We start from the raw sequence: 27,165 nt of genomic DNA, 5'->3' as shown, positions 1-27,165 counted from the left end.
AACAAGTTCAACCAAAACAAATAGAACATAAAGGTTTATTTTATCTATGGTCTCCAAGTTGGTGACTAGATGCATTGACCCAGCAAGAGGAAGGTGTTAATGATTTCTAATGGCAGATTAAAGATAGAGACCCATTTAAAATTCAACAGAAAGTATCTAGGGGTAATTGGGATAAAAAAAAAGGGAGTGTCAAGAGCAAACAAACATTACCTTTTCCTTGACTACTAAAGTCTGTATAATGAGGGTCTAGATAAAAGTCTGCAATAGTAACATTGGTTACTGTTCATAAACTTAAGTCATTAATACTGACCTGCATCATACAGCGAAATCAAGGCATTGAACAGAATTAAAGATGTGAATAACCAGTCTAGAGTAATTAGATAAAACTCTTGACCCATAATGAATTAGGTAACCATGTGCTTCTTAATCAGTGGTCTGTGGAGCAGCTGGACAGTGGAAAGCTGAGAGTTTATTTGAAAAGCATGAAGTTTCAGGAAAAAAAATCAACAAATAAGTATGACCCATTCTCTGGGTATATATTCTCAGATATACAGGTAGTGTAAACAGTGATTAGTTACTTTTACCCAAGCCATACTATCTGGATTCAAATCCTATATCCCAGCCCTATAAAGTGTTCAAGGAATATAACCTCTATGACCTCAGGTTCCATGTTTACCAAATGGGAAATTTAACAGTGCTCCTCTCGGAATTGTTATCACTAAATGAATTAAAAAACCTAAAGTTTTTGGACTAGGAATTGGTGCATAATAAATACTAGGAAGCAGTTGCTATTAGTATACTTACAGACAGTTAGCAACTGGAAATAGTCATAAATTAAAATAGAACACAATACAAACTAATAATAAAGTAGAAAATTTAAAAGTACTGTATATCTAGAGTTTGCCTTTTCTAAATATACATTTTCTTTATCAGAAGATTATTAACATCACAACTATTTTCAATTTGAGAAATACAACTATTTCACTATATGTACATATGTGTATTCATATACATATATATTTTATATATATACAGATATAATATATATAATACATATGCTTGTATTGCAAAATAAAAGAGAATTTAAAAAGTAGAATTGAGGTTGGGATATGGAATGTCCTCCCAAAAGCTCATGTGTTGAGAGCATGGTCCTCAAGGGTGCAAGGTTCAGAGGTGGACTTTAGGCAGGGATTGACAATGCTCATATTAAGACAGGAGAAAATTGCAGTCTATTCTACTTCATAAGGTTCCCCCCCCCCCAAAGCACTGTGTGCTTTGCAAATATTATAAATCCACTTATGTTTATCAAGTTGGTAAAAGCCAATTGTAAAATGCCATAGTTGATAGATATTATTTTCCTTTCAGGGTAGGGGTGTTTTATATATGAAATTTATGAATTAAATAATGGAAAATATTTTTAAAACACTGTCCAAGTTTTTCCATGATATATTAGATTGGGTTTTATTGTTGAGCTGCCTTTGCCACTTTCCGATTGGTGAGATAAGTGATAAAGCTGAACTTGCGTACTGAGGATGACCTCTTTTGGCTTCTTTGGGCTGTTAATATAACAGCCACTGAACTAGCTAATTAGTTTGGCACAATTTCAAGCTATTGGATTGTAGGAAGTGATAGAGCACAACAAGGCATCTCTGGCGAGAATAACTATAACTCATCCTATTCTGGGAACCATTCTTGTGGAAAGGACTCTCGCAGTTTTTGATCTCTGGCACTGACTTGGAATAAAGAAAGACACCCATTTAATTCATCATGGTAACATTCAGTACTGGGCAAGCATAGTAAGGAGGCAGCGATGCATAATCTATGTAAGTAATGCATTAAGGCCAGCTGCTGCATGTTGTCATCCAGGCAGCAAGCCTTTCTCAACAGAGAAATATTTTGGAAAGTTTTATATCCAACCAAATTTCATTAACTTATGGAAACGTAGGCAAGTGGAGAGCCCTCCATAATCCTCCTTGGGATGGTTCATTTTAGGTGTCAACCTGACTGCGTTAAGGGATGCCCAGAAAGCTGGAAAAGCATTACTTCTGGGTATGGTCTATGGGGGTGTTTCCAGAAGAGATTGGTATGAGAATCAGTATACTAGGGAATATGTGCCTTTTCCGAATGCAGTCCTCTGTAGTGCAGAACAAGAAAGCAGAGGAAGTGTAGATTCTCTCCCTGCTGAGCTGGGACATCATCTTCTCCTGCCCTTGGACATTAGAACTCTGGGTTCTTGATCTTTTGGACTCTAGGAGGGATTTACAGCCGTTTCCAAGGTTCTCAGGTCTTTGAACTTGAACTGAGCTACACAAGCACCTTGCCTGCTTTTCCATATCATTGCACATTTCAGCCTCCATTGTCATGTGAGCCAGTTCCCATAATGAATCCCCTCTCACATAGCCATATGCATGCATGTGCATACACACAGATACATACATACACACATATTCTATTGTTTCCCCCCCCCCTGGAGAATCCTAATAGAATCCTATTAGAAAGAATGTATGTAAAAACTATAACATCCTCAAGTGCCTCAAAATACAAATTCCAAAAAGTCTCACATATTTAGACTTGAAATTTGCAGACTTTTCCAAATTTTGAGAGGTTCCTTTTAAAAACCACTTCCCAAATATTTTAACTATAGGAAGAGAAGTTTCTTTTTTGTCAGATTTACTCAGATGTCTAATCTTCATGGTACATGTATTCTGTTACTGAAAAATGAGTGAACCAATCAGTCTAGAAGACCTAAAATATTATAAAGCTCATTATGTCAAAGTGTTTCTCTTGCTACAAAAGGGGAGCACACAGCTTTAGAAGCTGGAGTGGCTTTGGCTGTGTCCTTGGGGTCTATAGGTTAAGATGTGGAGGGTTAGTGACACTGGCCCCCAAGATCAACACATGAGCACCAGTTTGTGTAAGCTCTAAGGAAACTGTACTGTTTCACATCTCAGAGTTAACCCACTGCAACCATATTTGACTCCTTCTAGATGGATCAGAGGCTCCTTAGGTGCTAATCCTAGGGATTTCCTTGGAAGTGCCTACAGCCAGGCCTGGCAGCAATCTGAAAGACCTGACCACCTGGTGCACTCTCTCCCTGATCCTTTGGTGGGAGTAGGCAGTGAAGTGCTCTCTTATTTTTAGTCAATTCCAAAATTATCTAGTCTGTATTTTGCTCTTATATCTCAGTTCTCTTAATTCCAGTCCTTCTCTCTCTCAAACATTTAACTGTACCTCTTGGGACAAGGTTTAACACACTTGCATACAATCTCAGCTACTTCTCTGAATTCCTCATCATCTTCCTGACTTCTTGGTTCATCCCTGACAGGGTGGCTTCTCCTTCAGTTCTCTGCACAGGTGGCCTTTCTTCCTAGCACTTGTGCCCCTAAGGTCTGGCAGTTGGTCAGCTTCCTTCTTATTCTACATGTCCACCTGCTGTGTGTCTGTCTCCTTGCATTATCATTTTCATGTAGGCACCTCTTTGGCACGTGATTCACAGCCTCCACCACCCGAACTCCTGGCAGGGAGACCTAAAGTCATCCTGATCTTTATGTTCACTGTCTTCATCATCTCCATTCACTTCAGTTTTTCAGTCTATTTCTATGCCCTTGTTCTGGATTGCACTAATATTATCGTTAACAGTTGTATTGCTATTTTGACATTTTCCTCTCACCCAAGCCTCCTTTTCTTCTTTGTCCCTATATTCCCAATATTATTTTTCTCAAAATTTGTTAATAGCTTCAATTATTTTTCCCATTTGTTTTTTTCCTATCATATATACATAAAGATGAAATCCACCATCAACTCATACTTTGCTAATATTTACTGAGCTCTTATAGGTCACACGAACCAGAGCTATTGGGGATAAAATAGTGAACCAACCATTTACAGGCTCTACTGCTCAGCCCTTTCCAGCTAGAGGGCAAATAAACTTATAGAAATTAATAGAAATATAGGAATTAACACAAATAAAAATGGAAATATTATAAGGACTGTCTTGTTCTGCTCTTGCTACTGTAATATAACACTTGAGACTGGGAAATTTATAAATAACGTAAGTGTATTTCTCACAGTAACGGAGGCTGAGAAGTCAAAGATCAAGATTTTGTAGACTTGAGTCTGGTAAAGACTGCTCTTTGCTTCTAAGATGGTGACCTGATTCTGTATCCTCTAGAAGGAAGGTATTATGGTTTAGATAGGAGGTATTCCCCCAAAAGTTTATGTGTGAGACAATGCAAGAAAGTTTAGAGGTTAAATGATTGGGTTATAAGAGTTTAGTCCTAATCAGTGCATTAATTTCTTGATAGGGATTAACTGGATGATGACTATAGGTAGGCAGGGGGTAGCAGGAGGAGGTGGGTCCCTAGAGGCAGGTCTTTGGGGTATATTTGTGTGTTGGTTTGGAAAGCACTCTCTGTTTCCAAGTGTGATGTTCTGATCCACCTTCTTGGGCCACACACTTCCACTGTGATGTTCTGGCTCACCTTGATCCCCAAGGAATGGAGCCAGCTGTCTATGGACTGAGTCCTCCAAAACTGTGAACCTCAAAATACTTATTCTCCTAAAATTATTCTTGTTGGGTCATTTGGTCACAGTAGCATAAATGCTGACTAAAACAGAAGGCATGCTGTATCCACATACATCACAAGGCATAGATGGGAGCAAACTCACTACCTGAAGACCATTTAAAAGGGCTCCTATCCATTGAAGTCTCTGCCCTTATAGCTTAATCACTTCTTAAAGTGCTACCTCTTAGTACTGTCACATTGGGATTAAATTTCAAAATATGTATTTAAGGGGACTCATTCAGACCATGGCAAGGACAAATACCCTACTAAGAAAAAAAAATCCTAAATATGCTATAATTAAGCATCTACTTAGCTCTCCAAGCCCACAGGGAGTCAGTGGTCTCTTTCCCTTTTATTCCTTTAGGATGCATCCTCTGCTTAGAAAGTGTTTTCTTTCTCTCTTTGGCTCCTGACTTCTCTGCTTCTGGACAACTACTTCTACTCTCATCTCCTTCAAGGTCCGAAAGGTGATCAGTGCCAAGGAAGGCATTGCTATGGCACCTTACATGTCCCCTATTGTGGAAGGGATTTAACTAATCAGGTAGATTGCAAAGAGGAAGTGGTAAAATGGAAGGTGGCTTCCTTTCCAAGGGAAGGTTATGGTACATGTTGGGAAATACAAGCAGAGAGTTAAAAAAAAAATCTACTGAAGAAGAATTGGGTAGATGTGAACTGACTGCACACAGAAAGGAAAGGAACAGGACTACACAAATTTAACAAGAGAATTTTAATACCTCCTACAAGAGAGAAAACTTGGAGAAAAGGGGGAGATCACAACACAGAGTTGCTAGGAAGTTTTCTTAATTTCATTATTTTCTCTTCAAGGAATATTACAACAGAGACCTGAATTCGTGTTTTAGGCTTCTACATGTTCAACTGTGGTCCCTTCATTTTGGAGGGGTTTGGTGGAGGTAGAGAGGTTTATATGCAGAAGTAGTTAGAAGGTTCTGAGCTATATTTTAATTACTTCGTGCTCAATGCATTGCATTATAATTGTTTAATGGTATGTTTTCCACCAATAAATTTTAAGCTACATGAGAACAAGAATTATAATTAACTTGACTAGCACAGTACCACTTGTTGAGTAAGTGGTCAAAACTCATTTATTAAATGAATATAAAGTATAATTGCATGAATGAACATACTATTAAATATTTCTGAAACATAATTAAATTAGTCAATAAGATAGCAGAGGCTAACCATTCAAAGCTGCATAATTGCTAATAAAGGAAACAGCAATTACTATTAATTTTAATCTTCCTTTGAGAAGAAATATATTGCTGCTTAAATTATGTATTATTTTATAATAGTTTGATTTTTAAAAGATATTATTGAGATAACTTAAGAAAAAAAGAAAAAAAAATTAAATTTTTATACTTATGTGAACCTATAAGTGTTTAATGGGTTAAAAGACATAGTGAGTTCACTTTTTGCCTCATATTCATAAAATTGAAAGGGGAGAAACCAAGTGAGGGAAGGAGACTGAACAAAGGGTGTACAAAATGAGAGACAATTATGAATTGGGCAAAAACCACATGAGGTTGTGAACAAAAAAAAAGTGGGGGAAAGATGATTACATGGAGGGAAACAGCTCATTCGAAGGGAAATAACAACCAAGGTTTATTTTCACAAACTCTTTATTTTACTTTTCATAAATACTTCACTTAATCCTTTGCATCAAGAACTAAAACTGTCATTCTTGGCTTCTAGTACACACATTCATAGGAACACACAAAACACCACTTAGCGCTTTTCTTTTAATCTAAAACAGAAGTGTACTACCATTTCTTACTTTCTTTCCCCACCTCTATTGCTTAGCTATTTCAAAAGGTAATATTGGTTACCAGTATTTTAATGTTTAATGTGATTTTCTTCGTGAGGAATAGTCCAGAAGCTCCTGAAACTCTGAGTATGACGCCTTACTTCCCCATTTAAACAGTCTATGAACTTCTTGCTACCTCTCAGATCAGAACTTCCTTACCTGACTTGTGTGATATATCAAAATCGTATCACAAAAACCTCATCTCAGCCACAGTTGTGTAATGATCTCCGCCTGACAACTGTCACAGAACTCTTGGCTATTTCCCGGAGCATGCCTTGCCTTTTCCTGAGTGAGTGCTGTGCCACGCAATTGTTTGCAAATCTGAAACTTCATCTATCTGTTATTGACTTGATTTTTTTTGGTACTTCACTGTAACTTTTTTTTTCAGAAAACTTTTTTCTCTTATTCCTTATTTGAAGAAAATTTATTAGACATAAATATTGCCAAAAATTGTCCTGTGTTAATGATGCTCTTTTTTCAAAGCTGATCACAAGGAGTAAAATTCAATGTGTTCTTAAATATTCTGTCTTATTATGAGCATATTGTCATTCTGTTAAGTAATGAGAACTTCAGAGGTTATTGAAGGCTGTAGAGCTGTATTTCTTAGCTTGCTTCTTGTGCTCATTTTCTTTTGCCTTTTAATGTGCAATTGTTGCCTTTTAAGGTCTTGAGAGTGTTTTTACTTATTTTGATGATGAATGTTGTGGTTTGGATGTGAGATGTCTCCCCAAATCTCACATATTGGAGAATGCAAGAAGGTTTAGAGGAGAAATGACTGAGTTGTAAGAGTCTTAACCCCCAAAATCAGGGATTTAATCCCCTGATAGAGATTAACTGAATGGTAACTGAAGCAGTAGGGTGTGGCTGGAGGAGGTGGTAATTGGGACATGGCTTTGAATACTTGTTTGTATCTGGCGAATGGACTCTCTCTCTCTCTGCTTTTTGATCACCATGTGAACTGCTTCCCTCTACCACACTCTTCCGCTATGATATTCTTCCTTACCTCCAGCCCTGAGATATGGAGCCTACTGTCTAAGGACTAAGACCTCTGAAATTGAGCCCCCAAATAAATTTTTCCTCTTTTACAGTTGTGCTGATTGGGTCATTTAGTCATAGTAGCAAAAATCTGACTAAAACACGGAGACTTCCAAATTAAAATTGTGACACATACGCATTAAACATTAAGTATATATGATACTCTGCTAAGCTCTCTGTTTATGTGCACTTTACATGTGAGGAAATGGACAAGGAAGTATTTGTCCAATTTCACATGGCTAGTGGGAATTTGACCCCAGTTAGTTTACTTCAGAGCCTGTCATTTTAATATCTGAGCTATGATGCCAAGTTAATTCTATATGGAAACATCTGAAATACTGTTTTAGTTTAAGAAAAAGTGCATGTTAAGTAATAGTCAAATTAGGATGGTAAGGAATATATATAAAGGAAGAGTCTTAAAACAAGCATAAATTAAGCACCCACTAGAGTGCCAGAATATACACTTCAGGGAGGTTTAGAGTATGGAAAGCCTAGTTATCCCAGTAATAGCCACCTTTAACATGGTGAGCAGGGCAGTGTTTCTCATAGCACAGACTGTTGGAGAGCACAGACAGACTGTTGGAGAAGACACAAAGGGCTGGGTATTAAAATGCAATAATTTTCAGAAAAGGGAAAGTGAAAGGAACCACAGAGTACACATCAGGGAAACCCAGTCTAATTTAGTAAAAGCCACCTTTAACATGGTGACCCAAAAGGTGAATGATCTCTATCTTCATAAAAAGTGAACAAAGATTATCAGATGTTAGAAGAACAATTTTCTTGTAAGATTGAAGAGTACTTATACATTTCAGAAATTCCTCATATCTCTTTAACATTTTTTCTATCTCTACAAGGAGCTAAAAATTGAAATTGGGACAAATAAAAAGTTTTTCAGTTAATCCAAATAACTAGAATGACTTCATGCTAATCTTAAATCTTTGGGAACAGAACTATTGTGCTAAGTAAGCTATGGATTCTTAGGCCAACCAGATCAAAACAAAAAGTGGAAACCAAAAATGAAATAAAAATGCATGACTCCAAGTTTTACGTCTTTATTTACTAATGCAGTATACTGTTGTGGTAGGCAAGCATGTGGAGGAGTTTACCTGACTTCTTGAAATATCTTGTTGACATGCTGAATCTGGGGAATTTATATTACAGTGTCTATTGTAAAATAATTTGGGGGAAAAATTTTCTTTCTCTCTCCAATTAGTATTCAGATACTTCTATGATATTCACAAAAATCTAGTGTTGCAAGTCTCTTAATGGACTGTATAGACTTTTTACAAAGACACTAACATTGTAAGAAAAATTTTAGTATATTTGTTCTTTTGAAGGAAAGAATGGCTTTTGTAACATTCTCAGCAGTATCTCTGATCAGGAAAATCTGAGGAGCATCAATCTATGGGGCTTCAGTTTTTGCCACACTTTAGTTTTTTGTGCATTCTTTTTTAAAGTAAAATTCTGTCTGACTAAATTTATTTGGTCAGTGAAGTTGCTTCTTTTTTGTTTATTTGTGGGTAGGCTAGAAATTTGAAGACTAATAGTTAACAATGGGCTCTTAAAATAATACAATAAAAAGTATTTAACTGGAATAATACACTAGGGAATTATTGGTTTTAAAGTTATGGTTACCACTTATCTAATGGTGATTCTTTTCTCTCTGTAAACTGACTCAACCAGAGAATTAATAGGAAACCCTTGATTGTGACAAATAGGTCATGACTAATTTTTATTAAGCTAAAGATCAAGAGGTTGTCCCTTGTCCACAACCTGGATCACTATCACATGCTTTTAGAGATAAGGAAATGAGAACCTAGACTTTTGGGGAGAAGGAAAGGATGGGAGACTCATTGTTGCACTAGTTTTTCATTAACCTTTTGCTTTTCCTTTAGGCCATTTCACTTCCTGGAGTTCAGAGTTAAGAATGGATATTCCCTCTTAAAACTTGAAGATGAATGAATTCAAAACAAAATCAGGTGTAAATAAGTATTATTCAATATTAATTCACAATACTATTCATTCACCTTGTTCAGGGATCTATGATAAAGGAAAATTCAACTCCAGTAATAAGTTTAAATGAAGTAGGAATTTCTATTTTGAGAATAAACTTAAGTAACTTACTTTTACTAAAAAAAAAAAAAAAAAAAAAAAAAATGGCTACTTTCCTTTACCCAAATTTTATTTTTTAGAGAACTTTAAAAGAACAGGGAAAAATACAAAATTTACAAAATAAAGATTCAGCTAGGGAAAATGTAATTAAGCCATTACTAGCCAACAGTGTGTTCAAACTACATTTAAAAACTGAAAGCATGAATCACTAACATATTTCTTCCTACTTTGCATACTTCTTGAAGTTTTTAATTTTATCAGAGGGAAATTTTCCAATAATTTTGAACTTTTGTGCTTTACTAAAAATACTTTACCCTTTAAGCCTTTAAAATATGAATTTGTGATTACTTGAAGCACAATGTCAAAATGAAAGGACAAAGTATCTCACAGCATTTCTATTTTCTAGCGTACCCAGTATGCTCACAATCTCTTCGGGAACTATCTTCTTTGTCCCATAGACTTTTTTGGAACTCATTAAGCTAAAATTACTAGCAAAAGGAAAATCTCATAAATAGTTTTGTGGCTAGGCAAAGGGGTGGGTGGTCTATGATTTCAAGAATTAGTTATGGTTTTACCAATTAACTCTTGTGATTGTTCTATACAAATTTTATTGAAAAATGCTCTTTGTGGAGACTTTTCCTTCTAGGGGTGTGGGAACATTTTTTCATTTCCATGGCGGGGTAGAGAAATTGTGTTTGTAGTGCAAATGTTCAATTTATTCAAATACTATATCAAAATTTTGCCTGAGGTTTTTGATTCTCTTTTAATCAAATGGTATTAAAATAAATACACACAAGTAGTTTTCTCTACCTGAAAACCTACCAAAAAGTAAGGGAAGATAATGTATAACAACGATTAAAAGTGATAGAATTTTAATAAGGTGGTTTTTTTTTTTTTTAATCTTTCATTTCTAGTCAATGATATTCCTGGAACTTGAAGCCAGTGCTATTCTTTTTTTTTTCATGAAAGAATCTTTTTTTTTTTTTTTTTATTTTATTTTATTTTTTTTTTTATTGGTTGTTAAAAACATTATAAAGCTCTTGACATATCATATTTCATACATTAGATTCAAGTTGGTTATGAACTCCCAATTTTACCCCAAATACAGATTGCAGAGTCACATCCGTTACACATCCACATTTTTACATAATGCCATATTAGTAACTGTTGTATTCTGCTACCTTTCCTATCCTCTACTATCCCCCCTCCCCTCCCCTCCCATCTTCTCCCTCTACCCCATCTACTGTAATTCATTTCTCTACTTGTTTATTTTCCCATTCCCCTCACAACCTCTTATATGTAGTTTTGTATAACAATGAGGGTCTCCCTCCATTACCATGCAATTTCCCTTTTCTCTCCCTTTCCATCCCACCTCATCTATCTGTTTAATGTTAATCTTTTCTTCCTGCTCTTCCTCCCTGCTCTGTTCTTAGTTGCTCTCATTATATCAAAGAAGACATTTGGTATTTGTTTTTTAGGGATTGGCTAGCTTCACTAAGCATAATCTGCTCTAGTGCCATCCATTTCCCTGCAAATTCTATGATTTTGTCATTTTTTAGTGCTGCGTAATACTCCATGGTGTATAAATGCCACATTTTTTTTATCCATTCATCTATTGAAGGGCATCTGGGTTGGTTCCACAGTCTAGCAATTGTGAATTGTGCTGCTATGAACATCGATGTAGCAGTATCCCTGTAGTACGCTCTTTTAAGGTCTTCGGGGAAAAGTCCAAGAAGGGCAATAGCTGGGTCAAATGGTGGTTCCATTCCCAGCTTTCCCAGGAATCTCCATACTGATTTCCAGATTGGCCGCACCAGTTTGCAGTCCCACCAGCAATGTACAAGGGTACCCTTTTCCCCACATCCTCTCCAGCACTTGTTGTTGTTTGACTTCATAGTGGCTGCCAATCTTACTGGAGTGAGATGGTATCTTAGGGTGGTTTTGATTTGCATTTCTCTGACTGCTAGAGATGGTGAGCATTTTTTCATGTACTTGTTGATTGATTGTATGTCCTCCTCTGAGAAGTGTCTGTTCAGGTCTTTGGCCCATTTGTTGATTGGGTTATGGAACAAGACAGGGATGCCCTCTATCACCACTTCTATTCAATATAGTTCTCGAAACACTGGCCAGAGCAATTAGACAGATGAAAGAAATTAAAGGCATAAAAATAGGAAAGGAAGAACTTAAATTATCACTATTTGCAGATGACATGATTCTATACCTAGAAGACCCAAAAGGGTCTACAAAAAAACTACTAGAACTAATAAATGAATTCAGCAAAGTGGCAGGATATAAAATCAACACGCATAAATCAAAGGCATTTCTGTATATCAGCGACAAAACTTCTGAAACGGAAATGAGGAAAAACACTCCATTCACAATATCCTCAAAAAAAATAAAATACTTGGGAATCAACCTAACAAAAGAGGTGAAAGATTTATATAATGAAAACTACAAAACCCTAAAAAGAGAAGTAGAAGAAGATCTTAGAAGATGGAAAAATATACCCTGTTCATGGATAGGCAGAACTAACATCATCAAAATGGCGATATTACCAAAAGTTCTCTATAGGTTTAATGCAATGCCAATCAAAATCCCAACGGCATTTCTTGTAGAAATGGATAAAGCAATCATGAAATTCATATGGAAGAATAAAAGACCCAGAATAGCAAAAGCAATTCTAAGTAGGAAGTGCGAATCTGGCGGTATAGCGATACCAGACTTAAAACTATATTACAGAGCAATAGTAACAAAAACAGCATGGTACTGGTACCAAAACAGGAGGGTGGACCAATGGTACAGAATAGAGGACACAGAGACTAATCCACAAAGCTACAACTATCTTATATTTGATAAAGGAGCTAAAAGCATGCAATGGAGGAAGGATAGCATCTTCAACAAATGGTGCTGGGAAAACTGGAAATCCATATGCAACAAAATGAAACTGAATCCCCTCCTTTCGCCATGCACAAAAGTTAACTCAAAGTGGATCAAGGAGCTAGATATCAAATCAGAGACTCTGTGTCTGATAGAAGAAAAAGTTGGCTCCGATCTACATATTGTAGGGTCGGGCTCCAAATTCCTTAATAGGACACCCATAGCACAAAAGTTGATAACAAAAATCAACAAATGGGACTTACTTAAACTGAAAAGTTTTCTCTCAGCAAGAGAAACAATAAAAGAGGTAAATAGGGAGCCTACATCATGGGAACAAATTTTTACTCCTCACACTTCAGATAGAGCCCTAATATCCAGAGTATACAAAGAACTCATGAAAGAATCTTTATACATTGTTTTTGTAAACCCCTACTATAATGAAAACTTTAATGAGAGATTGAAAACAAAATTCACAGGAAATCAGGAACTGACTAATAGCCAACTCCACCCTCCAGTTAATGAAGGACTTATCAATTCTAAGCTCAAGTTTTAAGTACCAAGTGCCCACTTTCTCCTTTTGAAATCCCCCTCACATATTCCTATGGACTTCAAGTAAAATTGACTAAATTTTAGCACTTAACTTAGTAAGACTATGCCATTGATTATTCACAGTTTCAGATACTTAAAACCGTTTTCTTGTCAGAGTACCCTTAAAGGTACTTTCTTCATCGAACATCATTTCTTGAACTCCTTACTAGGTCATAGGAATTCCAAACTGGGAAAGGTAGAAAAGCAAATGAACAAAAGAGAAGACAGAAAGTGCTCTGACCACTTTCGTAGTATAAAACTCCACCATATAATAGGGATTTTTTTTGGTTACTGTTCATTGTTTTTAATCAATAGACTCATTTTCCCTCTCTTACCCATAAGTCTTCTTTTTCTGCAGCCATAGCTAATGATGGCCTAAAATGTTTTTTTTTTTTTCCTCCTATCACCTCAAAGTTGGCATTTCAACTATAAACAGTCTCATAAATAGAAATTCCTATTGGCTAAGTATTTAAAATATATCTGCTTGAAACAGGTAGACTCCAATAAGGCTATTTTTAAAAAAATCAAAAAGAAATGAAACACTTATTATTATTATTATTATTTTTAAACTGGGCATGCTGGTAATCCCAACAAGTCAGGAGGCAGAGGCAAGAGGATTGTGACTTCAAGGACAGCCTCAGCAATTTAACAAGATCCTGCTTAAAATAAAAAATAAAAATGACTGGTGATATAGCTCAGGAGTAAAGTAACTCTAGGTTCAATGACCAGTACCATTTAAAAAAAAAAAATCAAATGGGGTATAAACTGGGCTGGGGATGTAGCTCAGTTGGTAGAGTGCTTGCTTTGCATGCACAGGCCCTGGGTTTGATTCCCAGCAACACCTCTCCCCAAAAAAGAGGTGTGATCTTCATTCTGGTATTATGGATTTTTTTTTAAATTTAGAATATAAAAATTTCACTATTTAATGAAAGTCACTAAGGAAATATATAAAATCATGGCCTAATCTAGAAAAGAGATTTTCAAAATTATTAGACATGTTCACCCAAATTCAATCATTTTTTTTCTCTCGTTAAGTTAACGTTCAAGCAAATGTATAAAAGCTTTAAAAACTATTTCAAAAATATGTTGCAGAAAGTGAAGTCACATGAAATTATATAATATGTAGCATAAATGAAATATTTTTAATCAACTGGAGAGCCACAAAGAATTGACTCTGAAGAAGTAATTGTAACCTAAGGCTTGATAGACACCAGATGACATTTGTGTCTGTGCATTTTCTCACCATGGAGTTTTTTTTTTGGTTACTTTAAAAGATAATTTTATCATTGAAATCTATATTAAATTACCATATTTTACTGAAGCAACTGAAATTTTAAACATATTGCCACTATAAAAAAATTCAACCTATAAAAATAGTTATTTGTAATATTAAACTTAAATGTTTGACCAAGTATGCATTGTTTCCAATTTTTCAATATATACCATAGATTATTTTAAATCTAATTAAATTACAGAAATATTATCTTACTCTAATTTCATTGTCCTTGGGACTCATATTTTCTGTTTTAAAATTCTTGAATGTGTCTCTCAATGCCACAGTCTTTCTGCTGATTGTTTTATCTTGTAAAATACTTAAGACTTAACTTTTTTTTAAATAAAATATTTGTTTGGGTCATTTTTCTAGTGCTGTAGGGGTTCTTCAGGCCTTAGATCTGGGCTTTCCTCTATTCACTGATTTCTCTACTTTGCCAATTTCTTTAAGTGTCATTTAAATCCTGTGTTTGTATTAAAGTGTCCCAGACATAGATCCTCAGTTTAGTCCTTTCCTCTGAGCTCCAGCTGCCACATGCACTTGCTTTCTTGACATGTTCTCCTGAATATCCTGCAGGTATCTTCACCTTAACATGTCAAAAGTGGGAGCACTTCGTTTTTACTGTTCTAATTCTTAACCTCTCAGCCTCCCTCATCTCAGCCAATAGCATTGACTTTCATGGAGATACTCAAGCTAAAATGTATCATTTTGTTCTTAAATTTAAAAGAAAAATAATAGATTATTTCTTAGAGCACTTTTAAGCTTACAGTAAAATTAAGTGAAAAGTAGAATTTCTATGCACCCCCGCCCTGACACATGTACAGCCTCCCCCACTGTCAATATCTTGCGCCACAGTTGTACATTTGTCCTAAAAGTGGGAGAGCACACTGACACTCATTATCACCCAGTGTCCATAGCTGAATGAATGGTTCATTCTGTGAGGTTTGAAAAATACGGAATTAAACGTCATTCTTGATTTCTTCCTTTCTCTTTCCTTCACTTCCCATCCTCATCCCGGCAGTGAAGTTTAAATTCATGTAAAACTCACATGGATTCTACAAGAGTGTTTCCTGAATATGATCTGTACTGGATTTCCTGAATTTTTTTTCCACTCCTGTCTTTTTCCTTGCATCTACAACACTAAATTTGCCTCCTAAATTGCCTTCCTGTCTTCGCTCTTGTCGGAACAGCCCCAGTCCCCAGCAAATGTGTTCTTTACATGCCATTGGGGTACTTCATTCATGGGTGCATGGCTTTTGACTGAATTTCAAGCAAAATTCAATCCCTTTCCATGGACTACTTGCCTCTAAATAATCTAGAACGTTCCTCTTTCTCTATTCTGCTCTTGCCCTACTCAAGCCAAATTGATGCCCTTCCAGTTACAGTAACCCTCATTCTGTTACTAAACTCTCTAGACTCTTCATTGCTCCAGGGTTTCTGCACAAGCCATTTCCTCTCCTGGTTGTTCCTCCACCTCTGAGTACCTATACATGGCTAGTTAGTTCCTTTTAGCAGTTTAGGTATCAGTTTAAATGTTTATCCTGGAGAAAAACTTCCATTCATCATATTACCTGAAATAGGACTAAACTTCACAACACGCTAGCAACCTTTGGCAAGTTCAAAAACTTCTCTGAGCCTTACTGTCCTTATCTGTACAATGAGTGTAATAACAGCATGAACTTCGTAAAATCATTGATACAATTTAAGTGCTTAATATTTGAGAAGTGCTTAAGACTATAGGAGCTGCTCTATAATAAGTTCTCAAAAGTCATTATTATTATTCCCTTTCCCTTTTACCTCTCCCTCATCTTTCATCATCATGATCAGTTTTTTTTAATCTCATGTTCAGCAAATAATATTTGATATTTTATACTATTGAGCTCAGTTTCTATAATCTACTCTCTGAACTTCTCCCTACTAAAACCTCTTAAAACTTGATTTAAATCCATCCACTTCCCTTGATGCTAGTGTTATCACTTTGAAAATTTTACATATTACTAATCTGGTTTCTTCAAAATATAAAACCTATTATATTAAATGGTGACAGTGTATTCACAATACATTTTTTAAAATTTGAGACTTTTGATTGTGATTTTTGACACATTTCTAAACATCTCCTTAGGATTTAAAAATTATAGATGCTAAGAAAATACAAAAAAATAAATCATTCAAAATACTGAGAATATTTTATGTGTAAGTATGAAAGTAGAAACTTAAAAGCAACAGAAATTTATTGTTCAGGCCAAGTATTCCGGTCAGTATCAAACTATCATCTCCTGCATTCCTAATAAAAACATGATATCAGTGATGACAGGAGTAGTTAAAAGATGAGCAGACATAAAACAGGCAATAAATAAGTAATTAAGTCTGACTTAATTTCCTTTGTTTTTTAAATTACCATATGAGTAAGTATATAGAATGGTTTGATATTAATGTGGAAAACAGACAGTGAAGGTTCTAAAATATCCAGACAGTGCTTACATTCTCAGAGGTAAAAATCATACATGTTTAGAAAATAATAATTTTCAGCATTTTAGTTGATAGGAAAACATCACTAAGAATTTCCTATAAGATATTTAGACTACATAGATTTAAAAAATGTAAAGAATGTGATGTTTTAGTTATCCAAGCCAAGCTGGGTTTCTCTGTGAATTGAAGGTGTCTAATCATCTTTCTCTGCTCAATGTCTAGTTTTAATTACCTCTGAAAATATACCGACTGCACACAGCAATAACTTTATACTTATGTTGACAAGAGCTTAACTATACTCAGAGCACCACAAAATCCATCATCTCTAATCCCAATGGCTCTGGAAAAATAACACTAAAGAAATCTCAGCTTAATTTAAATCTGTAATAAGCCAAAGAAGGAATGAAGATAACTATCCCCAGATTAGTAAACATTCTGACAATTCTAAGAAAATAATTACCAGAACTTTCTTATGTGGAATTGCTAATTTTGCAAGGCACAATTTAGGATAAAATAAAAACACAGAAAGAATTTCACTGCTTAATTATATTGTACCTAAAGTAGCAAAATCTGTAACTGCATTTCAATGCCTCCTACCCCACCAAGTGGACTAGTTGTGTTATTTTTGTTAACAGCTTTTAAAATAAAGAAACCAGATAACAGGCTGCATAAGATATGCTTCCATAGGAAAAATCCAGTTTCATTCCAAACTTCAGTTTATAGATTTTAGCCCTGAACTGTATACAAAGCAGCATAAAGCATTGACACATACAATTTTAAATTTATGAACTACACAGGAGCACATCCAAATACAAGTTTCTCTGCAATTTAAGGTTTTAATATATAAAATGCTCCAAGGTAACTCAGATTTGAGATTTTAACAAGTAATTTGACTAGAAATATCATATAGAAAATAAACAATATATTAATCTGAAAGCACCATACAGAGGAAAAGCTGAAGTCATTGAAATAAAATTTACCTCTGCTAAAGTTTTGAATCACCATTTATGACACTACTGACCCCTGACATCCTCAACTCATCTGTAAATGGAATAAATTATATTTAATATGTAAAGATATTACAGTTAATTCTGTAACATGTGACATGAGCTAGTGAGATTTTCATGACAACAATAATCATAACTGCGATAAAAATAAATAACAAATAATGAGGGAATCTTTCATGCAATGTACTTTTTGAAGGATTTCATGAATTATTCTATTAAAAACTTAATATAAATTATCCCATTCAATCTCTCTTACTAGCACCATTTTACTAAATAATGTATTGAGAAACTGAGCACATGTCCAATTTCATATTAATATTAGTGGCCAAGGAAGAATTTCAACCTAAGTGTCTGTCTCCAGAGCCCCTCTTTTAAGAACTACTATACTAAGGCATTCAATAAATATCAAACAAATACATAACATATTCATCTCTTTATATATATATATATATATATATATATATATATATATATATAAATATTTTTCAGAAAAAATATTAAAAGGAATAAATCTGGGACTCTGTAAATGAAAGTTTTAACTTAGGTAACTTTAACTACTATAAGAGCCTATTTATTTTGCAGTACATTAATGCTAGTGAAGAATCCCAAAGCACGATCGCCAATATATCTCTATAATGCCTGTCTGACAATTCTCTATGCTGTTCATAAGAATCATTTCCCTTTTACAACTTCTGATCCTATTCTGTTAAATCCCTAATAGAAGGAGCCCAGAAGAAAATACACCAGATTTCTGTCATTTATGTTAACATTAAATAAAGAAGAAAAAATTTTGGATTAAAAGCATACTTTTCTTTCTTTATTTTTTTTCTTTATTCATTTATTTATATGCCAGTGAAAACACACCCTAGAGCTTAGTTATAAAAGTTCATTCACATTTACAGACATAGGCTTGAGCATAGGTTAAAATCTAGCTTTCATATTTTATGTTACTGTTATCTAGGATATGCTTCATAGTTAGCTTATAATTATATTATCATAAATAATTTCATACAGTTCAGATGTGTATGCATTTTAAAATAAAAATAACTTCTCTACTTTTTTATTATAAAAGTAATATAAAGATAACAGATAAAAATTCCGACGGCAGGCTATTGCTATAGAGAGGAATGATGGAACTTCTGCCCACACATACTCCAACTCACATGTCTATCAAACTTTGCTCTTCTTAGGAATGCAGAGGGTAGAGTAATCTGAAGCAATTTGAACTCTTTTATGCCAAAAATATTGTCCTAACATCTTTTAGATCATGAGTGTTTGAATATATCTGTGTACAAATTGTCCTCCCTGTGAGCATACTTGGAAGATAAGGCTCACTTTTGATGGGACTAGAGCTCTTCTTAATGGAGTGTAGAGGTAGTGAACTACACATCTCCTCTGAAATTAACACTATGGAGAAACATGGCAATGCCAATTAGGGAAACATGTTATCTTCCAGGAAAATCAAGGTGTTTCTCTGTAGATCATGTTTTTGAATGAGAGGTAGAACCTGAAGCAATGGTGCTCATCCTTGGAGATACTTTATAATCATTCATGAAGCATAAGGAAATGCTTATTCTCAGGGTGTCACCTGAGTATTTTCATTTCTTTGGATGGGACACACCATGAATTTAGTAATTTAAAACACTTCACATGTAATTCTCTTGTGTATTCGGATTAAGAACCACCCTTAGCCTAAGTATAATGGAATTCCTCCTCCTCTCCCCCTCCTCCTCCTCGCCTTACACTCTTTTCCCCTGCCCCTCTTCTTCTTTCTCTAAAATCAAGACAAAATAACAAGTCTGGCTATCCCCTGGTCACACTGGGGAGGTGTATATTCAGTGATAATTTCTTTAAGAAATATTAAGTTACATCCTTAAAAACACTAGAGAGATAAACCCTGGGAGGAAATAGTCTAGTAACTCAATGAGTAGTTGTATAAAATAACAGTCTTAAATTTTCTTTTCAGCACTGCAATTCCTTTCTGCTCTTCAGGGCATTTGAGTTGTGTAAGGCAAATCTGTTGTGGCGAAATCTAGAAGGGGCTCTGTCTAGCCCCAGGCAGAGCGGTTCCTATCTTTGTACAGAGTGATGGCATGAACCCAGAGAAGTTACCCCAGATGATAAGAAAAGTTACCCAGAAAACATTAGAAGTTGGGGTCAGATGTTGACTGAGATAATGAAAACAAAACAAAACAAAACAACAAAATGAATTCGTGCAACATATCAGGAGTTTCAGAGATTGTTTTAGAAATATGTGATAAGCAGAACACTTGAAGTATGGAATGAGAAATCATACTGCTGGTTGGGCAGATGAACAAGGCTGAAATTTTATGAACTTGGGGAGTTCTAGTTTGCTTTAGTTCATTCTAAAAAAGCCAACTTAACAAGAGAAGAAAACAGGAAAAATCACCTGTCCAACCTTTAAAGATAATCTGTTTATATCTTGCTTGTTTTGTTCTTATCTGAAAATACAATTATAACTTACACTTTTGTTTTCTAAATTTCTCCTTTAAGAAAATTAAATGGAGCATATGTTGTTAACATGATAGTATAAAATAAACCTACTGCATCTACTTGATGACAATATGCATTTTAAATAATTAATTTTGAACAAGTAAAAGCAAACCTTAGCACACATTTAAGCTGTAAATCACTGAAGTATGACTCCTTTAACTAGTATTGTGGAAAATTGCCTCCACTAAATGCAGAAACAAACGTAGATTTATATCTCCCCTAAGACTTTTGTACCTTTGGAATATTAAGAAAAAAGAATACTTTAGAGGTATTTACATTCCAAAACTTAGAAGAAAAAGGAGGTCCCCCACCCCAGAAGCTTGATTTTAGCTCTTAAAACCTTTGCTCTCAGCATTTCTGAAATGGATCACCTAGATAAACTCCAGAGCTGATCCATACTCCCTCCCATAGGGCACACTACAAAATCAAGTCCAGCCCAAGTCTGTAAAGTCTAAGCCCAGCCTAGGAAGGCTTTAAGTAAAGACTTTACACTAGGGTGAATTTGAGGGTCAAGGTAAAATCTAGAATTTGAAGTGCTGTGAACTGCTTGTTGTTAAATATAAAATGCTACATATGTCTATATATGTGAATTTTTTCCTGAGGAAAAATCGTTGTTCTCAAAGGGAGCCAAAAATCCTAGAAATGCAAAATTCTAATATATATATATGTATGTATATATATATATATATATATATATATATATATATATATATATATATATATATAAAATCAGAGAATATATATATTCTCTGATTTTTCTGCTTGGAACTTATTACAAGGAGAGAACTTGTCCTAGACTCAGCTTCTCAAGATAGTCCTTGAAAGATGAGATGGAAAGGGTTTTATAAGCACCTTGTATTCTTCAGGAAAACAGTCCACCAGAGCAACCAAAGGCAGGCTGCAGCTCTCAGTCAGAGGCCCAGAATCAATCTAGAGGTTTTGACTCAATATGGCCAATTGTGTGCACTTATATTTTGAAGAATAACCTATGGGTTTGGGCTGAGTTTTGCCCTCTACTTTCATTCTTAAAGAATAAGCATAATAAATATTTTCTGGTGCTTTTCAAAAAGGTCAACAAGATAAAAAGATTCACTACACTGTCCACTCCCAAGAAATAAGGAATTAAAATCTCAAATTACAGTGGACTTTAAAAAGAAACAGCCAGACTTCTCAAAAGCTGAACCTACAGGTGAATGCCTTACTACTGAGTGAGCTGTGTCCTCTCTAGAACAGATCTTGGAAGCATGTTAGAAATGCAGAATATCAGGCTCCACCCAACATTCACCAAGTCAGAATCTATTTTTTTGAACAAGATGTCCGTGTAATTTGTATATACATTACAGTTTGAGAGCACTGTTTATGCTATTCAATTTTTCATTTCGGCCAAGTCTCTATGTATATATGTACTAGAGAGGCAGATTGGGATTAGGAGGCATATCTTTGTCTAGTAGAATTTTCTCCCTTTTTATCTTTGTAAAACAGGTCTTATTGTTTGTAAGGGACTTGGTTGACTTCTGTGAATCGAAAATAAGGGTCCAGAAAATTCCCTCAAGAATGAGTGAAACATGTGAAGTCTAAATTGACATGGAAGTAGAAAGCATTGGCAGGGACCTGGTGCACTGCACTACAAATATCGCCACCAAAAGTGCCCTTACAAGATTGACCCCAGGCTGGGGGCGGGGTAGGGGGAAAATAAATCATCCTGTAATTTTAAGGAAGGGAGGGATCTCTGAAGTTTGTTCTTTAGGATTTTATTTTTTTTATTTTACTCTTTGAGTGATAACAGCATGTTAGTTTTTAATGTATGTACCCTGCTTTGCTGGTTTTGGGGGTAGGAAACCAAGTGGAATATAAATTTCTATAAAATAGTTTTTTTTTTCTCTTAGAAGTACCACTGTTTTGAATGTATAATTGGCTATTGTATAATCTAAAAATATTAAATGTTTAAAATTGTTTTCCGTTGGGAAGTTCTAACTCCAAAGAGATAAAATTCAGCATTGCATCTATTAAGCTTTTTCTATATTAGATTGAAAGCATTTTAATCTTCCGGTCCATTGTATTCTGTTTTATAGATCACATGGTAAGAATATAAGTCTGATAACTAGGTTATATTGATTTTCTGGTGACTAACAGAACATATTGCCAGTATGAAAAACAGTTTGAAATTAAACAAAAGGAACCCTTTGCAGGCGATTTTTTATTATGGTCATTATTTATTCTTAAATTGCACAATCACATTTTTTAGTTTTTTGGCTATTTTCATTTTTATATTGCTTAAAGATGAGTCCTATTGGGTCCTAGAAGGTTTTAATGGTGAATGCAAAATATTTTTCACAAGCTGATATTTTCTCTGAAATTAAGTTTAATTATAGCTGCTACATAATTGTATTGATATTTATTTGCTACATACCAGACATTATTTTGAACACTTTAGAGCATGTGGACGGTGCTCAAATTTAGGAAGTAGAAGATTATTTAAATTGCACCTTTACTTTTCTAGTAAAATAACCCAAAGATTCCTGTGAAAATCAATTAGCGTATTGCCTTAGCAATACATGGTATAGACTAAAAATGTAGGAATACAAAGTCACAGGGCCCAGCCCAGAAACTCTGTGGGTGGGACTCTGCCCTCTGTGGTTTAAGAAGTTCTCCTGATGTTTTCAAAGCATAAGGAAGTATGCGAATTCCTGTTATAAGGGAATCTATAAGACTATAAGAAAAATCTTTGCCAGGCACAGTGGCACAGGCTTGTAATTCCAGTGGCTTCGGAGGCTGAGACAGGAGGATCATGAGTTCAAAGCCAGCCTCAGCAAAAGTGAGGTGCTAAGCAACTCAGTGAGACCCTGTTTCTAAATAAAATACAAAATAGGGCTAGGGATGTGGCTCAGTGGCTGAGTCCCCCTGAGCTCATCCCTGGAACCAAAAGAAAAAAAGAAAAACAACAACAACAAAAAAAAAACACCTTTTGTCTTTATAAATTGATCAATCTCAGGTATTTGCTATAACAACAGAAAACTGCCTAACATGATGAACCTTATGCTTGAGTTCACCTCCATGCTTCTAATCTTCTAACTTCCTTCCACATCAGTGGAAGCAAATGTCTTTATATAACTTTATTGATGTTATATCCTTGTTTTCCATCCTCAAATATATAAACACTCTTGGATATTATACTTCTATGCTTCTCACATACTTCATACACTAATACTGTAATTTTGTTTACATGTCTGTAGTAACATCCCTTAAAAGCTGTCTTTCTTACTTCCAAAATAAATTAAACTTTGTTTTTTTTTTCCGTTGGGCACACTTTTTCTCAGAATAAAAATATAGTAAAAATATAGTCTCATATCTTTTATAGCTAGATGTCACCAGGACCCCAATATCTGGCCAATGGCCAGTAATCAGAAGTACTAGTTTGTTTGGGGGATTCTTTTTAAAATACAGTGTTGTTCACCCTTTGTTCCTCCTCGTCCTCCATTCTCCTGCTTAAATTGTAACTATGGGATCAGAAATTATCTTAGACCAAACCACAAAAGGGATGGCCAGACTCTAATGATGACAAAGAAGAAAACTAGAAAACAATTCACTAACACTGAGCTTTCTACATCTGGACATTTACTTAAAAAAGAAATAAACTTCTTTATTTTGAAGTAATATTTTTGGAATTGCTTATTCATAGAGAATTTTAATCATAAATTATATAAAGCCTACTTTGTGGACTCCTAAATAGCAGATGCCATAAAATTTTCATTTTTTCCTCAATAAATGTTATATTAAAAAAAAATCTGAGCAAGTCAGACATAGTGGCTCATGTCACATAATGTCTTGTCCCTCTGGACCAGGAGGCTGAGGCAGAAGGATAATAAGATTGAGGTCAACCTCTGCAATAACCAGACCCTCAGTGACTTATCAAGACCCTGTCTCAAAAAGTAAAAAGGACTGGGGATGTTGCTCAGTGGTAAAACACCCTTGGATTCAATTCCTAGTACCAAGAAAAAAAAAGCAAAATGAATTTTTTGGTACACCTTAATATATTTCTGAAATATTATTAAATTAATGCTCCTTGATAAAAATATATTATAGCATTTACATGGTATAGACTAAAAAATTATTCACCATTTATTCTGAAATTTGAATTCAACTGGGCATCTTGAATTTTTTGTTACATCTTGAAATTCATTTTGAAAACTTTGTTGCTAGTTCTGGATTATCTTTATACTGAAATTTAATTAGAGCTTAAAAAGTTTATGAAACTTGAATTATTCAATAATTTTGTGCTATTTGATTTTCATAGTATACTGAAAATTATTTTCAAAATGCAAGAATTTGTGAATATCTTTTAATATCTCCAGAAATGTCACGTACAGATTTATTTTAGCATCTACTAAAATATCTACTTTTTAAGTGAACTATTTACATGCTCATGATGTAATATAGTTTGTAATATTATTATAACTTTTGTGTTCTCATTAGCAATACTTTAGAATCTCCTCTCTCACATCTCAATGTGTTAACAAAGAAATTTCATCTGTAATTTTTAAAAAAAAACTCAAGAATTTCATTTAATAATGTATATTCTTTTACTTGGTTCAATAAGTTTCATAAAATCATAAATAAATCATAAAATAAATGTTATGGTTTGGATGTGAAGTTTCCCCAAAAATCTCACATATGAGACATTGTAAGAAGATTCAGAAGAGAAATGATTGGGTTGTCTTAACCTAATCCATGAATTATTCCATGATAGGGTTTAACTGAGTGGTAACTGAAGTGGTTTGGAGGAGGTGGGGAGTGGGGCATGTCTTTGGGGATATATTTGTATCTGGCAAGTGGAGTCTGTGTCTGCTTCTTGATCAGATGTGAGCTGCTTTCCTCTGCCACACTCTTCTGCAATGATGTTCTGTCTCACCTCCAGTCCTGCCTGAGGAATGGAGCTGGCCTTCTATGGACTAATTCCTGTGAAACCATGAACCCTCCAATAAACTTTTCCTCCCCATATAATTGTGTTGGGTGGGTTCCTTAGTTAAAGTACTGAAAAATCTGATTAAGCCAATATATAAATTAATCAAAACAGGAAAACAAATTTTAAGCCAAAATTTTAAAAATCAATTTTAAAAACAATAACTTTCAGAGGGAAGGATGAGAAGATAGGAAAAGGAAAGACAATTGAATGAATCTGGCATAATTTTCCCATGTACATATATGAAAATATCATTGTAAATCACATCATCCTGTACATCCACAAGAATGCTATCCTAATTAAATAAGATATGACTTATGCTTGTACAATTATACCAAAACGGATTCTACTGTCATGTATAACTAACAAGTAGCAATAAATAAATTTAAAGAAAACAATAATAGCCAAATGTCACAAAAAACACACAGAATATTTAATTTAGCTTCTCACTCTATGAAACTGAAAAGGCCATGGGTTAATATTGTTTAAACTGTGGCATATCTTCTGAAGATAACTGATGAGCATTTCAAATTTTGTTTTTTTTTTTTTAACTTTTAAGATTATAACAATGAAGACATTTCTCTATTTCTTTTTCTTTTGAAAACTACCAAAGAATAAGTAATTTAAGAAAATCAAACAAAGAACCCCCAAAATGGAGGATGGGAGGAGAGGATTAATGAATGGCTTTACATAAAAGAGTAAGGTTGGATGTCGGGGTCTTCAGGAGAAAAAGGTATACTGCTCAGAAGCAAGCTGGTTCTAAGCAGCTATTAGAAATTATCAAGAACTGGAGATACAACAAAAGCAAATATTGGAGTGGAGATAAAGCCAGATACAATTTATAAAATATTTTAAAAAACAGTGAAAACATCACGAAATATCCACTGTTCTGTATAAGAAATATGTACTTAAAATAATAATGAAAAGGGCCATTAGAACCACAGGAACCCAACTTCAATTTCTTCCCATATTTTCAGAGACTTACTGTTGTTCACTCTTTGACAAAACTGCATAGGAGAGGTTGCAGAAGCAAAACGTGGTCACAGAGCATTGAGATGAGCACTGGAATGACTGAAAAATTGCAGTACCCTATCCTCATTTTCTTACTCGGTATCCAAGCCTAGTATCCAAGCTTAAAGGCCTAGCAGGAGATCAGAGGACCCTTCTTGGGAGGATCTGAACCACCCCAGAGAAAAGACCTACAGACTGTGACATCTGGGAGACTAGTACAAGAATAGGAATGAGGATGCTATAAAGTTAAAAGCAAAATATATCAGAGTCCTTGCCTGATGAGTTTAGGGACAGTCATTTGCTTTTGTTCTTGAGAGCAGTAGTCAAGGACAGAGTGATTTTCCAAAATTGTAAGAAAGCAATGTGTGAGACTAAGTGCTTAGAATTTTGAGATTTATGTTTTGGAATCACAAAGCAGATTTCCTAAGATGCACTTCATGAGGCATGCTGTTCAAATGACAATGTAAATGCTAAAACACATTCAAGTCAAGTGAATAGCTTTTCAAATCAGTGGGGTATTTTGGATAATGCTTTGATATTAAATAAGAGGTAAGTTTCAGTTTAGGTTTTGTATTCCACTGGGAAGAAGGCAAACATTATTTTCTGAGCACCTATAATTATTTGCTGTTAGGTGTCCAGGATGGCATGAGTGTGGAAGAAAAGAAACTTAAAAGAATATATGCCCAAAATAATATCATCTGGTTATTTTGGGATTTCATTGTGATAAAATAATCTTATATAAATTCTACAAGAAGATCTTCAATCAGATATGTCCATGAATTATTCCTGTTTTACATGACTATTTTTTAAAGTTATATCTATTAGTCAATTTAGTTATTTAATTTCTTATGTCATTTGAAGCACCATTATTTAAGTGTTCACTTATTTGTGGTTAATTTCTCTGATGTAAGTATAAGGTGTCTGAGGACAAG

Source organism: Marmota flaviventris, chromosome 8 (genome assembly GCF_047511675.1).
Source record: "Marmota flaviventris isolate mMarFla1 chromosome 8, mMarFla1.hap1, whole genome shotgun sequence".
NCBI lineage: Eukaryota > Metazoa > Chordata > Mammalia > Rodentia > Sciuridae > Marmota > Marmota flaviventris.
The sequence above is the reverse complement of the archived record's forward strand: the minus strand, read 5'-3'. Positions refer to the sequence as shown.